Below are 12,191 nucleotides of genomic sequence, written 5' to 3' on the forward strand. Positions count from 1 at the left end.
AAGGTGAAAGGGACTGACCTGCTGGATACCGGTGCATCAAGCACCCTTGTCTATGTAAATAACCCCGCCGCCTCACCTCTGTCTAACGGGGTCCCCTAGAGCTTAGTGGGTTTCACAGGCACCGGGCAGGTTGGCTCATTCTCCATTCCGCTCTCTGTTCATTTAGGAACACTCCACACCAAGTGGACTTGTGTCCTGATGATGTGGGAACAGGAAGGGAGAGGGATCCTGGGGGCTGACTTTATTCTCGGCCACGGGATCCTAGTAGATTTAAGAAACGACTGTCTTTGGGGGTCAGTCTGTACGGGACAGGAGAGTGAGGTAATGGTTATCCCAGAAAAACGGGGAAAGGGGACAGTGTGCACCATGAAGGTAAAGGAGTGTTACGACCATGAATCACTGGTCAGTAACACTCCGATGGAGTACCAAAAGTATGTAAGGGAAACCTTGCAGCTTTTGCCACTCACAAACATGACTGTGGGAGGATAAACGTGGTCGAGGTTAGCATAGATGGGGACCCTATGACCCGACTGTAGAAACAGTATAACTTCCCCAGGGAGGCGGAGGCAGACATGGAAACAGCCTTGGGTTCTTTAGTGAAACAGGGGTATTGAGACCAATGGCTACCCATGTGAACTCTCCGTTGTGGCCGGTTAAGAAACAGGACAACTCCTGGAGAGCCACTGTAGACTATCGAGTACTCAACCGTAACATCCCCGCCTGTGCACCCACTGTTGCTGCTGTCGTCGACCTCATTGGACGTATCCCAGCCTCCGCGACCACCTTCACAGTGCTGGGCATTTCCAATGGGTTTGGTCCATACCTTTAAGAAGGAACGATCAGTACAAGTTTGCTTTTACCTTTAAAGGACTGCAATACACTTGGAACTGTCTCCCTCAGGGCTTCCACAACAGACCCAGTATTTTCCATCAATGTATGGCCAACTGTTTAAAGAGCTTCAGCAGACCCCAGCAGCTGGTACAGTATGTGGACGACCTGCTCCTGTTCACCGATGAGGGGGAGGAGCATGGCCCACTGCTGGTTGAACTGCTGGAGCTGCTGAAAGAAGAAGGGTTTAAAGTGAATCCCACAAAGGCACAGATCGGCCTGAAGGAAGTAAAATTCCTGGGACTGGCTGTGCGCGCTGGGGAAAGGGACATTGACAAAGCTAGAAGGGAAGCAGTGCAGAAGTTACCAGCTCCCGACACAGTAACAGAAGCAAGAACTTTTCTCGGGCTAACCGGGAACAGCAGAGATCTCATTGAGGATTATGCAGCCACAGCAGCCCCTCTGCTCCGACTCCGACACAAGGGAGTGGAGTGGGAATGGGACGAAGGCTGAGAGGCAGCATTTATCCATCTCAAGAAAGACCTGCAGATCGCACCAGCTCTAGGGGCTATTGATGGGGGAAAAGTGTTTTTCCTGGAGGTAGCAGCAAGTGAAGGGACAGCCTGAGTGCAGTACTGCTCCAAGAGTGGCATGGCCGGCTCAGACCAGTGGTCTACTCCTCCAGGATACTCACGGATGTGGAGAAGGGACACTCCAACTGTGAGCGGCATCTCCTAGCCACTCACTGGGCTGTGAAAAGTTCACTGATCTTCACAGGGGGGGTCCCCAATCACACTTCTTCCCCAACATACGCCCACCCAAATGCTCCTGGATGGTCGGATCAAGGACGGGACAGAGAGCAGTGCCCGCATTGCTCGCTGGACCCGAATCCTCTCACAGATGGACCTGAGGGTAAAGGGTCTCTGCGAGCCAAGACTCGCAGCCAACATGATCTATCCAGGGACTGCCCACCGGTGTACGGTGGGAAATTAACATAGGTTTTCGGGCTGGGTTACACCGCAGAGGCCGAGAGAACCTTGTGGACGATTCAAGCACGGATCTGCAGGTGAACGACTCACAGGCTGTGGAGTTTATGACCCAGAGGCAGGCATTGCCCTGGTGATTAAACTCACCAGTACGATGAGTGCCCAGCACGCTGAACTGTCTGCGGTGGTGTATGTAGTCACACACCCCGAAGAATTCCCCAGCCGACACACGATTTTCTCGGACAGTATGTTCACATGCAATTCGTGTCTGGAGTACCTGGCGATCTGGTTCCGTCGCGGATACACATCTGCAGACGGGAGACCCCTGGCAATTAAGCCCCGACTGGAAAAGATCATGACAGCCGTGGGGGAGGAAGGGAAGATCTATATACATAAAGTGAAGGCACATTCCACCACTGAACCCCGTAGCGAGGGAAACCAGCAGGCTGACATGTTGGCCAAGCAAGGTGCGCGCACGGGCAAGCTCTAGGGTCTGTACAACCCAGGCCCCATCGCAGCAGTCAGGGGCAGGATTGGGATGACAGGGAGGGCAGGGGTAGCATTGTCCCCGGACCTAAAAACGGTTCAGATCCAAGACCCCGTCCCCAAAACTGTCCTGAACACGCTAGAAAAAGGGGATAGGGTAGACGGCCCGTACAGAAGGAATGCTGTTCAGGGGGGAGCAATGGGTAGTACCCCAACAACAGCGGAGAGAATTCCTCCAGCTGGCCCACGAGGGTCCAGGAGCAGGACACCCTGGACCTGAGACCACTTGGCAACAGGTGGAACAGGCAGGGTGGTGGCCGGGACACAGGGAAGACGTCCGCGAGTTCTGTGCCAGCTGTCTGGTTTGCGCTGCCAACAACCCCGACCCCCAGAAAAGGAAGGTGTCTATGGGACATATCAGGAGGTTAGAGGGATCCTGGCAGTCGATCCAGGTCGATTACATTGGGCCACTACCCACTGCCCAGGGAGGTTACAAGTACTGTCTCATGTTGGTGGATGTATTCACCAAATGGGTGGAAGCCTTCCCATGCCGAACAGCCACTGCCCTGGGAACAGCCAGGATCCTGGTCAGGGAGGTGTTCTCCCGATGGGGACTACCCCAGTACGTGAAGTCCGACTAGGGGAGTCACTTCACCAGGCAGGTGATGCAGGAGACCCATTTAGGTGCTCAGCATTAAATGTAAATGGCATGTCGCCCACAACCCGCAGTCATCCGGGCCCGTGGAGCGTTTAAACCGCAACATCAAAGAAAGGCTGCGAAAAGAGACAGGGGACTCACCCAAGAGGTGGGTAGAGGTCCTACCACTGGTCCTCATAGGGATCCGGGCCAGCCAGTCAAAGATCACGAGGTGCTCCCTGTATGAGCTCATGACCGGCAGAGCCAGGTGAACCCCCACCCATGTATTAGCCCCGGTACTCACGGAAGGTCAGCTTAGGGAAGCGAGCAGGGACAGCTTTGTCAGGAACCTGTTTGAACACATTAAACAGATTCACTGGCAGGCTGCTGACAATATGGGAAAACAGCATCAGAGCAACTGACTGCTGTTAGAGCCCCTCAAACACCACGAATGGGAGATAGGGGACCAGGTTATGGTCAGCAACTACGCTCGAGTAGGGGTTTATGAGGCACTGTACATGGGGCCGTACCACATTGTCGACAAGGCAAGCCCCATGGTCTGTGCCATGAAAATACCTTGCCGTACAAAGTGGTTCCACATAAACCAGTGCAAACTTTTCAACCCCGGGAGAGCAGCTAAACGTAAGGGACAGCCAGGAACAGAGAACCGTGTTAAAGGCAGGGACCCTCAGCCAGCAGCCCCCGACTGTGGAAATCCCACAGGGGACGTGGCAGACCCACAGACTGTACCAGAGGGGCGATGGACTGAGTTACTGGAGGAGCTATCCCCCCAATCATTTGGGACTTGGACGCACCCCCAGGGGTCAAAACCCTGAGAAGGACTCTCCGCACGCCACGGCCGAAGGCACCGTGGTCACCAGCGCCCCAATTTAAGTGGTTCAGCCCCGGGAGAGGGACCTGCCGTGAAAGGGTACCTAAGATCAGGGACCAGCCTGCGAGCAGGGACACCCAGCCGGTAGCCTCGGGCGACGAGGGAGCCCCAGAAGAGATAGTGGTGGACCAGCCATTAATTGGGGGTCCCCAGCCCACGGCCCTCAACCAGGCAGAACCCCCAGGGGACAAAATGAACCAGGCAGCCACCCCCAAAGGAGCGGTGTGCTGTATCACTGGAGGGGACATTCCCCCAATAGTGTGGGACTCAGACCCACCTCCGGTCAGGACACTCCAGGTCCTGCGGTACAGTCCGACCTACTACCGGCCCCGCTGGAAACCCAGAGGCCGGAGAAGAAAAGAGAAGGACAGAAATTAACCTGGCCACCCGGAGATGGGTGGCAGATGTACATAAATAATACGATATGTGTTAAGGTATGTTTAGTAAGAATCTAGCGTAGTATAGATTATGCGTGTAATAATTTCAGGGCACCACAACCGAAAAGAAACCACACGTATGGAAGGTGTGAAACGAGTAGAATAGGTTAAGGATGTTTCTATGAATATAGAAGTTAAGAGTTTCAGCCGACAGCCGGTGACTAAATAGTGACATATGTATTGGGGAAAGGAAAAGACCCCACCTTGTCGGCAGTAAAAGAGGCACTACAAGATCGATAACAACATGAACAGGGTCCTGTTCCTGCTCACCCTGATAAGGATGAGCAGCGACTGCTGATGAGACGTGGAAGAATCCCCCATTTACGGTCTCAGGAGAGAGAGCACCGATCGTGACTGCAGGGGGTGAGAGAGCTCGCCGTGTACGCCCACGAGGGAAGGTGGCCAGGGTGGATGGGGTCTCATTCCACCCACTACTCCAGCCAGGAAGGGTTTACCTCTGGGGAGGCCTCCGTTCCATGCCCCAGGATACGGGTCGTTGCTGCATGGGTCAGTGTCACGGAGGGAAAACGTGTATGTTTGACTTGTAAAGGAAAGATTCCCCTGGGTAGATGGTGCTGGCTCAGGAAGCTGAGCAAGGATGTGGGGGATCAGCACTCTGACTGGGAAAGACTCGGGAATGACACGTACCGTACCATCACGGGGACACGGGGAGGAGTGAAGGTGTGTTAGAACAAGTGGTGGGAGTCTGAACAGGGAATTTACGTCTGCATGTGGTGGTCAGAGGAGATCTGTCCTGCAGGCATATCAATCACCTTTGCCAGGCAATGGCAAGATGAGGGGGAAGGGATGGTGTGGGATTCCAGCCTACACGGGTGTGTGGTCCCACACTCCCCACTCCCAATTAACACCACCGAACTTATAGCACACATTAAGAAAACCCTACCCACGACCCCGCCAGTGAGAACAATAATAGAAAGGTGTCCGACCACCACCAAGTGACTCGGGAACAGATTAGTATTGGTACCAACCGAAAAGGTGTTATACCAGGGACTACATTATGCTATAGCTTCAGTTATTTTAAACTTTACCGAGGTGCATATACCTGACTGGTGCCCGAAGGAAACAGAGCAGCTATACCAGGCCCTACTCAGAGAAATGTTCAAGAACTTTTATGAGTTAGAATTTGAGAATGTAGACAAAACAGATATATACATCCTATACGGTAGGGACACCATGGGCACGGGAAGACCTAGAAGGGGCACCTTGAACGACAATTTAACTGCATATCATGCAGGATCCTCTGTGATAAATAGCCTGGACGATATAGAACTACACATGCAGATAAATGGTCTAAAGAACCAACTGAGAAACATCATGAAAGAAGAAAACACAGGAGAAGGCTCAGAGCTACACGAGGACCAGGCTATGATGATCCATTGAAAGGAAATCGTGGCTGAGCTGGAAAAACATGCACAGACAGGGAATACACTCATACGGGAGGATAGGAATGCTTCTGACCAGGTTGCACAGAACGAGGTGTGTGTGCTGTACGGGGCATGGTTGTTGGGCGAGGGCCGCAACAACCTGGAGGATTTAAAACAAGGTTTAGTCCCCTACTGGATCAGTAACAAGAACCTCGCAGCCCTCCACCCGTACAGTAACTCACTAAGCCCGTGCCAGCTCGGCCTAGCTTCTGAAACTTACCCTGTCCCAGTCGATCGCGATGTTCTAATCACACCATCATGGGGATAGTACTAAGGATGTCGGTCATGGGTGGGACAGCCCTTCCCACACTGTATACAGGGTGGAGAACATTGGAGTCATTCAAGGAGCTGCACATGTTCATTTCACAGCAGTCCCACCCTATGTCATAAAGTGGGAACACGCTGTGACAGGTACTGACCTCTCCGGGTGCACACATAATACTGTGTCCCCAGCACTTGAACACCTATTCTAAACCACAGTGTGGGTTTAAAGCTGCTGGTGCACAGTCTATCAACTGTACCATGGAGGTAATGGCACAAAACCATGTCCCTCCACAGGGAGCATACATCGGGGGTGGGACATATTGTGTCACCACCAGTGCGCCCCACTACCAACATGGACACTTCTGGTGTCCGGTCAGTGACAGCAGTTTTTGCTTTAAACCCGAGGCAGAAGTTCAAGTGTCCCAGGATCGGATTGTCCCCATTCCTGAACCCTCCACTGTTCACCTCACTGTGAGAGAAAACATCACAAACCTGCAGGATTATGTTTTACATTTGGCGATGAAATTCCCCCACTCCCCGAACAACTTACTGCTCTGCTAGCAGCTGTAGTAATCTCACAAAAACATTTTGATTCTCGAGAACAGAAAACAATTGAGATCGGGAGAAAGATTCTAGAGATCACAATTCCACCTTGGTGGGACATTTTCAGAAATATAGAAGTTCCTGCCGGGATCAGAATAGCTTCCCACTTTTTGGTTGTCTGTCAACTCGCGATTATTCTTTACTTAAGGTGTCTCACTTGTTGAGTGAAACGCAGAGGCCGTCAGGTCAGGCTGTACGCTCCCTGGCCAAACTTGGGGATCGCACAGGGAGGAGTAACACCATACTACCATGAACTCATCCTTTTTTGGCGTGGAAGCAAGTCATCCTCATTTCGAGGGACCGCCTATGATGATGATGATGATGGATACATTAACGTCCCGACTGCAGGAGTGGGACCGTGTGGCGCTTCAGAAGACATGTCAAAAAGACAAAGTCACTGATTCCGTCTCATGTGCTCCTCCAATCAGGAACAGCAACAAACTAAAAATGCTTAATAATGGTTACATCTTATCTCCAAATAAACTACATAGTTGGCTTGTTGGTCTAGAGGTATGATTTTCGCTTCGGGGTTGTTATTTGAAATATGCGAGAGGTCCCGGGTTCAAATCCCGGACGAGCCCTCATTTTGCCGCGAATTTTGAATTTGCATCGAACTTTTGCAAAGAAGGACTTGCATTTCTGCAGCGTCTGTCAGGAACTCATGATGCCCCAAAGTGCTTTACAGTTGTTGAGTTGCCTTTGAAATGTTGTCACGTGAGGAAAGATGTGCCCAAGTCATCTCACACGCACCTCAACTCTTTGTGAAGGAGATCATAGAATCATAGAAGTTTACAGCACGGAAGGAGGCCATTTCGGCCCATCGTGTCCGCGTCGGCCAACAAGAGGCTTTCAAGCCTAATCCCACTTTCCAGTTCTAGGTCCATAACCCTGCAGGTTTCGGCACTTCAGGTGCACATCCAAGCACTTTTAAAATGTGGTGAGGGTTTCTGCCTCTACCACCCTTTCAGGCAGTGAGTTCCAGACCCCCACAACCCTCTGCTTGAAGAAATTTCCCCTCTAAACTTTCTACCAATTACTTTAAATTTATGCCTCCTTGTTGATGACCCCTCTGCTAAGGGAAATAGGCCCTTTCTATCCACTATATCTAGGCCCCTCATAACTTTATACACCTCAATGAAGTCTCCCCTCAGTCTCTGTTCCATGGAAAACAAACCCAGCCTGTCCAATCTGTCCTCATGGCTAAGATTCTCCACTCCCGGCAACAGACTCGTAAATCTCCTCTGTATCCTCTTCAGTGCAATCATGTCCTTCCTGTAATATGGCGACCAGAGCTGCACGCAGTACTCCAGCAGGGGCCAAACCTGCCCCACCAACCACATCTCTTGTAGTCTATTCCTCGGATAATAAAGGCAAGCATTCCATATTCCTTCTTAACCACCTTATCGACCTGGCCTGCTACTTTCAGGGATCTGTGGACATGCACTGCCTGGATTCTGGGGAGGACCCAGCAGATTGGAAAACTGCAAATGTAATGCCCCTATTTAAAAAAGGAGCAAGACAAAAAGCAGGAAACTATAGACCAGTTAGCCTAACGTCTGTGGTTGGGAAAATGTTGGCGTCCATTATTAAAAAAGCAGTAGCAGGACATAGAAATATAGAAACGTAGAAAATAGGTGCAGGAGAAGGCCATTCGGCCCTTCGAGCTTGCACCACCATTCAATAAGATCATGGCTGATCATTCAGCTCAGTACCCCTTTCCTGCTTTCTATCCATACCTCTTGATCCCTTTAGCCTTAAGGGCCACATCTAACTCCCTCTTGAATATATCTAACGAACTGGCATCAACAACTCTCTGTGGCAACGAATTCCACAGGTTAACAACTCTCTGAGTGAAGAAGTTTCTCCACATCTCGGTCCTAAATGGCTTCCCCCTTATCCCTTAGAATCTGACCCCTGGTTCTGGACTTCCCCAAACATCGGGAACATTCTTCCTGCCTCTAACCTGGCTAGTACCATCAGCATTTTATATGTTTCTATGACATCCCCTCTCATTCTTCTAAACTCCAGTGAATGCAAGCCCAGTCGATCCAGTCTCTCCTCAGATGTCAGTTCTGCCATCCCGTGAATAAGTCTGGTGAACCTTCGCCGCACTCCCTCAATAGCAAGAACATGCTTCCTCAGATTAGGAGACCAAAACTGCTACACAATATTCCAGGTGACGCCTCACCAAGGCCCTTTAAATCTGCAGTAAGACCTCCCTGCTCCAATACTCAAATTCCCCAGCTATGAAGGCCAACATGCCATGTGTCTTCTTCACCGCCTGCTGTACCTGTATGCCAACTTTCAATGATTGATGTACCATGACACCCAGGTCACGTTGCACCTCCCCTTTTCCTAATCTGTCACCATTCAGATAATATTCTGCCTTCACGTTTTTGCCACCAAAGTGGATAACCTCACATTTATCTACACTATACTGCATCTGCCATGTATTTGCCCACTTACCGAACCTGTGCAAGTCACCCTACAGCCGATTAGCATCCTCCTCACAGCTCACACCGCCACCCAGCTTAGAGTCACCTGCAAACTTGGAGATATTACAATCAATTCCGTTGATTCCATCTAAATCGTTGATGTATATTGTAAATAGCTGGGGTCCCAACACTGAGTCCAGTGGCATCCCACTAGTCACTGCCTGCGATACTGAGAAGGACCCATTTATCCCTGCTCCCTGCTACCTGTCTGCCAACCAGTTCTCTACCCACGTCAATACATTACCCCCAATACCATATGCTTTAATTTTGCGAACTAATCTCTCGTGTGGGACCTTGTCAAAAGCCTTTTGAATGTTCAAACACATTACATCCACTGGTTTTCCCTTGTCCACTCTGCTAGTTGCATCCTAAAAAAATTCTCGAAGATTTGTCAAGCATGATTTCCCTTTCATAAATCCTTGCTGACTTGGACAGATCTTGTCACTGCTTTCCACATGTGCTGCTATTTCATTTTTAATAATTGATTCCAGCATTTTCCCCACTTCTGATGTCAGGCTAATCGGTCCATAATTATACATTTTCTCTCTCCCTCCTTTTTTAAAAAGTGTTGTTACATTAGTTCCCCTCCAGTCCACAGGAACTGATCCAGAGTCGATAGACTGTTGGAAAATGATCACCAATGCATCCACTATTTCTAGGGCTACTTCCTTAAATACTCTGGGATGCAGACTATCAGGCCCTATGGATTTATTGGCCTTCAATCCCATCAATTTGCTTAACACAATTTCCTGACTAATAAAGATTTCCTTCAGTTCCTACTTCTCGCTAGACCCTCGGTTTCCAAGTATTTCCGGAAGGTTATATGTATCTTCCTTCGTGAAAACAGAACTAAAGTATTTGTTCAATTGGTCTGCCATTTCTTTGTTCCCCATTATAAAGTCACCTGATTCTGACTGCAAGTGACCTACGTTTGTCTTCACTAATCTTTTTCTCTTCACATATCTACAGAAGCTTTTGCAGTCAGTTTTTATGTTCCCTGCAAGCTTCCTCTTATACTCTATTTTTCCACTCCTAATTAAACCCTTTGTCCTCCTCGACTGATTTCTAAATTTCTCCCAGTCCTCAGGTTTGCTGTTTTTTCTGGCCAATTTATATGCCTCTCCTTGGAATTAACACTATCCCTAATTTCCCTTCTTAGCCACGGTTGAGCCACATTCCCCGTTTCATTTTTTTCTCCAGACAGGGATGTACAATTGTTGAAGTTCATCCATATGATCTTTAAATGTTTGCCATTGCCTATCCACATCAACCCTTTAAGTCTCATTTGCCAGTCTATTCTAGCCAATTCACATCTCATACCATTGAAGTTACCTTTCCTCAAGTTCAGGATTCTCGTCTCTGAATTAACTGTGCCACTCTCCATCTTAATAAAGAATTGTACCATGTTGTGGTCACTCTTCCCCAAGAGGCCTCGCACAACAAGATTCCTATTAGTCCTTTCTCATTCCACATCACCGAGTCTAGGATAGCCAGCCCTCTAGTTGGTTCCTCGACATATTGGTCAAGAAAACCATTCCTAATACACTACAGGAAATCCTCCTCCACTGTATTTAGAAACATAGAAACATAGAAAATAGGTGCAGGAGTAGGCCATTCAGACCTTCTAGCCTGCACCACCATTCAATGAGTTCATGGCTGAACATGCACCTTCAGAACCCCATTCCTGCTTTCTCAACATACCCCTTGATTCCCCTAGTAGTAAGGACTTCATCTAACTCCTTTTTGAATATATTTACTGAATTGGCCTCAACAACTTTATGTGGTAGAGAATTCCACAGGTTCCCCACTCTCTGGGTGAAGAAATTCCTCCTCATCTCGGTCCTAAATGGCTTACCCCTTATCCTTGGACTGTGTCCCCTGGTTCCGGACTTCCCAAACATTGGGAACATTCTTCCTGCATCTAACCTGTCTAACCCCGTCAGAATTTTAAACGTTTCTATGAGGTCCCCTCTCCTTCTGAACTCCAGTGAATACAAACCCAGTTTATCCAGTCTTTCTTGATCGGTCAGTCCCGCCATCCCGGGAATCAGTCTGGTGAACCTTCGCTGCACTTCCTCAAGAGCAAGAATGTCCTTCCTCAGGTTAGGAGACAAAAATTGTACACAATACTCCAGGTGTGGCCTCACCAGGGCCCTGTACAACTGTAGCAACACCTCCCTGCCCCTGTACTCAAATCCCCTCGCTATGAAGGCCAACATGCCATTTGCTTTCTTAACCGCCTGCTGTACCTGCATGCCAACCTTCAATTACTGATGTACCATGACACCCAGGACTCGTTGCACCTCCCCTTTTCCTAATCTGTCACCATTCAGATAATAGTCTGTCTCTCTGTTTTTACCACCAAAGTGGATAACCTCCCATTTATCCATATTATACTTCTTCTGCCATGCATTTGCCCACTCACCTAACCTATCCAAGTCGCTCTGCAGCCTCATAGCATCCTCCTCGCAGTTCACACTGCCACCCAACTTAGTGTCATCTGCAAATTTGGAGATACTACATTTAATCCCCTCGTCTAAATCATTAATATACAGTGTAAACAGCTGGGGCCCCAGCACAGAACCTTGCGGTACCCCACTAGTCACTGCCTGCCATTCTGAAAAGTCCCCATTTACTCCGACTCTTTGCTTCCTGTCTGACAACCAGTTCTCAATTCATGTCAGCACACTACCCCCAATCCCATGTGCTTTAACTTTGCACATTAATCTCTTGTGTGGGACCTTGTCGAAAGCCTTCTGAAAGTCCAAATATACCACTTCAACTGGTTCTCCCTTGTCCACTCTACTGGAAACATCCTCAAAAAATTCCAGAAGATTTGTCAAGCATGATTTCCCTTTCACAAATCCATGCTGAGTTGGACCTATCATATCACCTCTTTCCAAATGCACTGCTATGACATCCTTAATAATTGATTCCATCATTTTACCCACTACCGATGTCAGGCTGACCGGTCTATAATTCCCTGTTATCTCTCCCTCCTTTTTTAAAAAGTGGGGTTGCATTGGCTACCCTCCACTCGATAGGAACTGATCCAGAGTCAATGGAATATTGGAAAATGACTGTTAATGCATCCACTATTTCCAAGGCCACCTCCTTA

General features: G+C 49.1%; 1 non-coding gene across 1 annotated transcript; it reads left to right on the forward strand.

Moving 5' to 3' along the window:
• The first annotated feature begins 7,071 nt into the window (after positions 1–7,071).
• trnap-cgg (transfer RNA proline (anticodon CGG)) lies at positions 7,072–7,159 on the forward strand. Its single transcript is given in 2 exon segments — positions 7,072–7,107; positions 7,124–7,159. It is a non-coding gene; the product is annotated as a tRNA-Pro (tRNA).
• Positions 7,160–12,191: the final 5,032 nt, after the last annotated feature.

Source organism: Pristiophorus japonicus, chromosome 28 (assembly GCF_044704955.1).
Source record: "Pristiophorus japonicus isolate sPriJap1 chromosome 28, sPriJap1.hap1, whole genome shotgun sequence".
Lineage (NCBI taxonomy): Eukaryota > Metazoa > Chordata > Chondrichthyes > Pristiophoridae > Pristiophorus > Pristiophorus japonicus.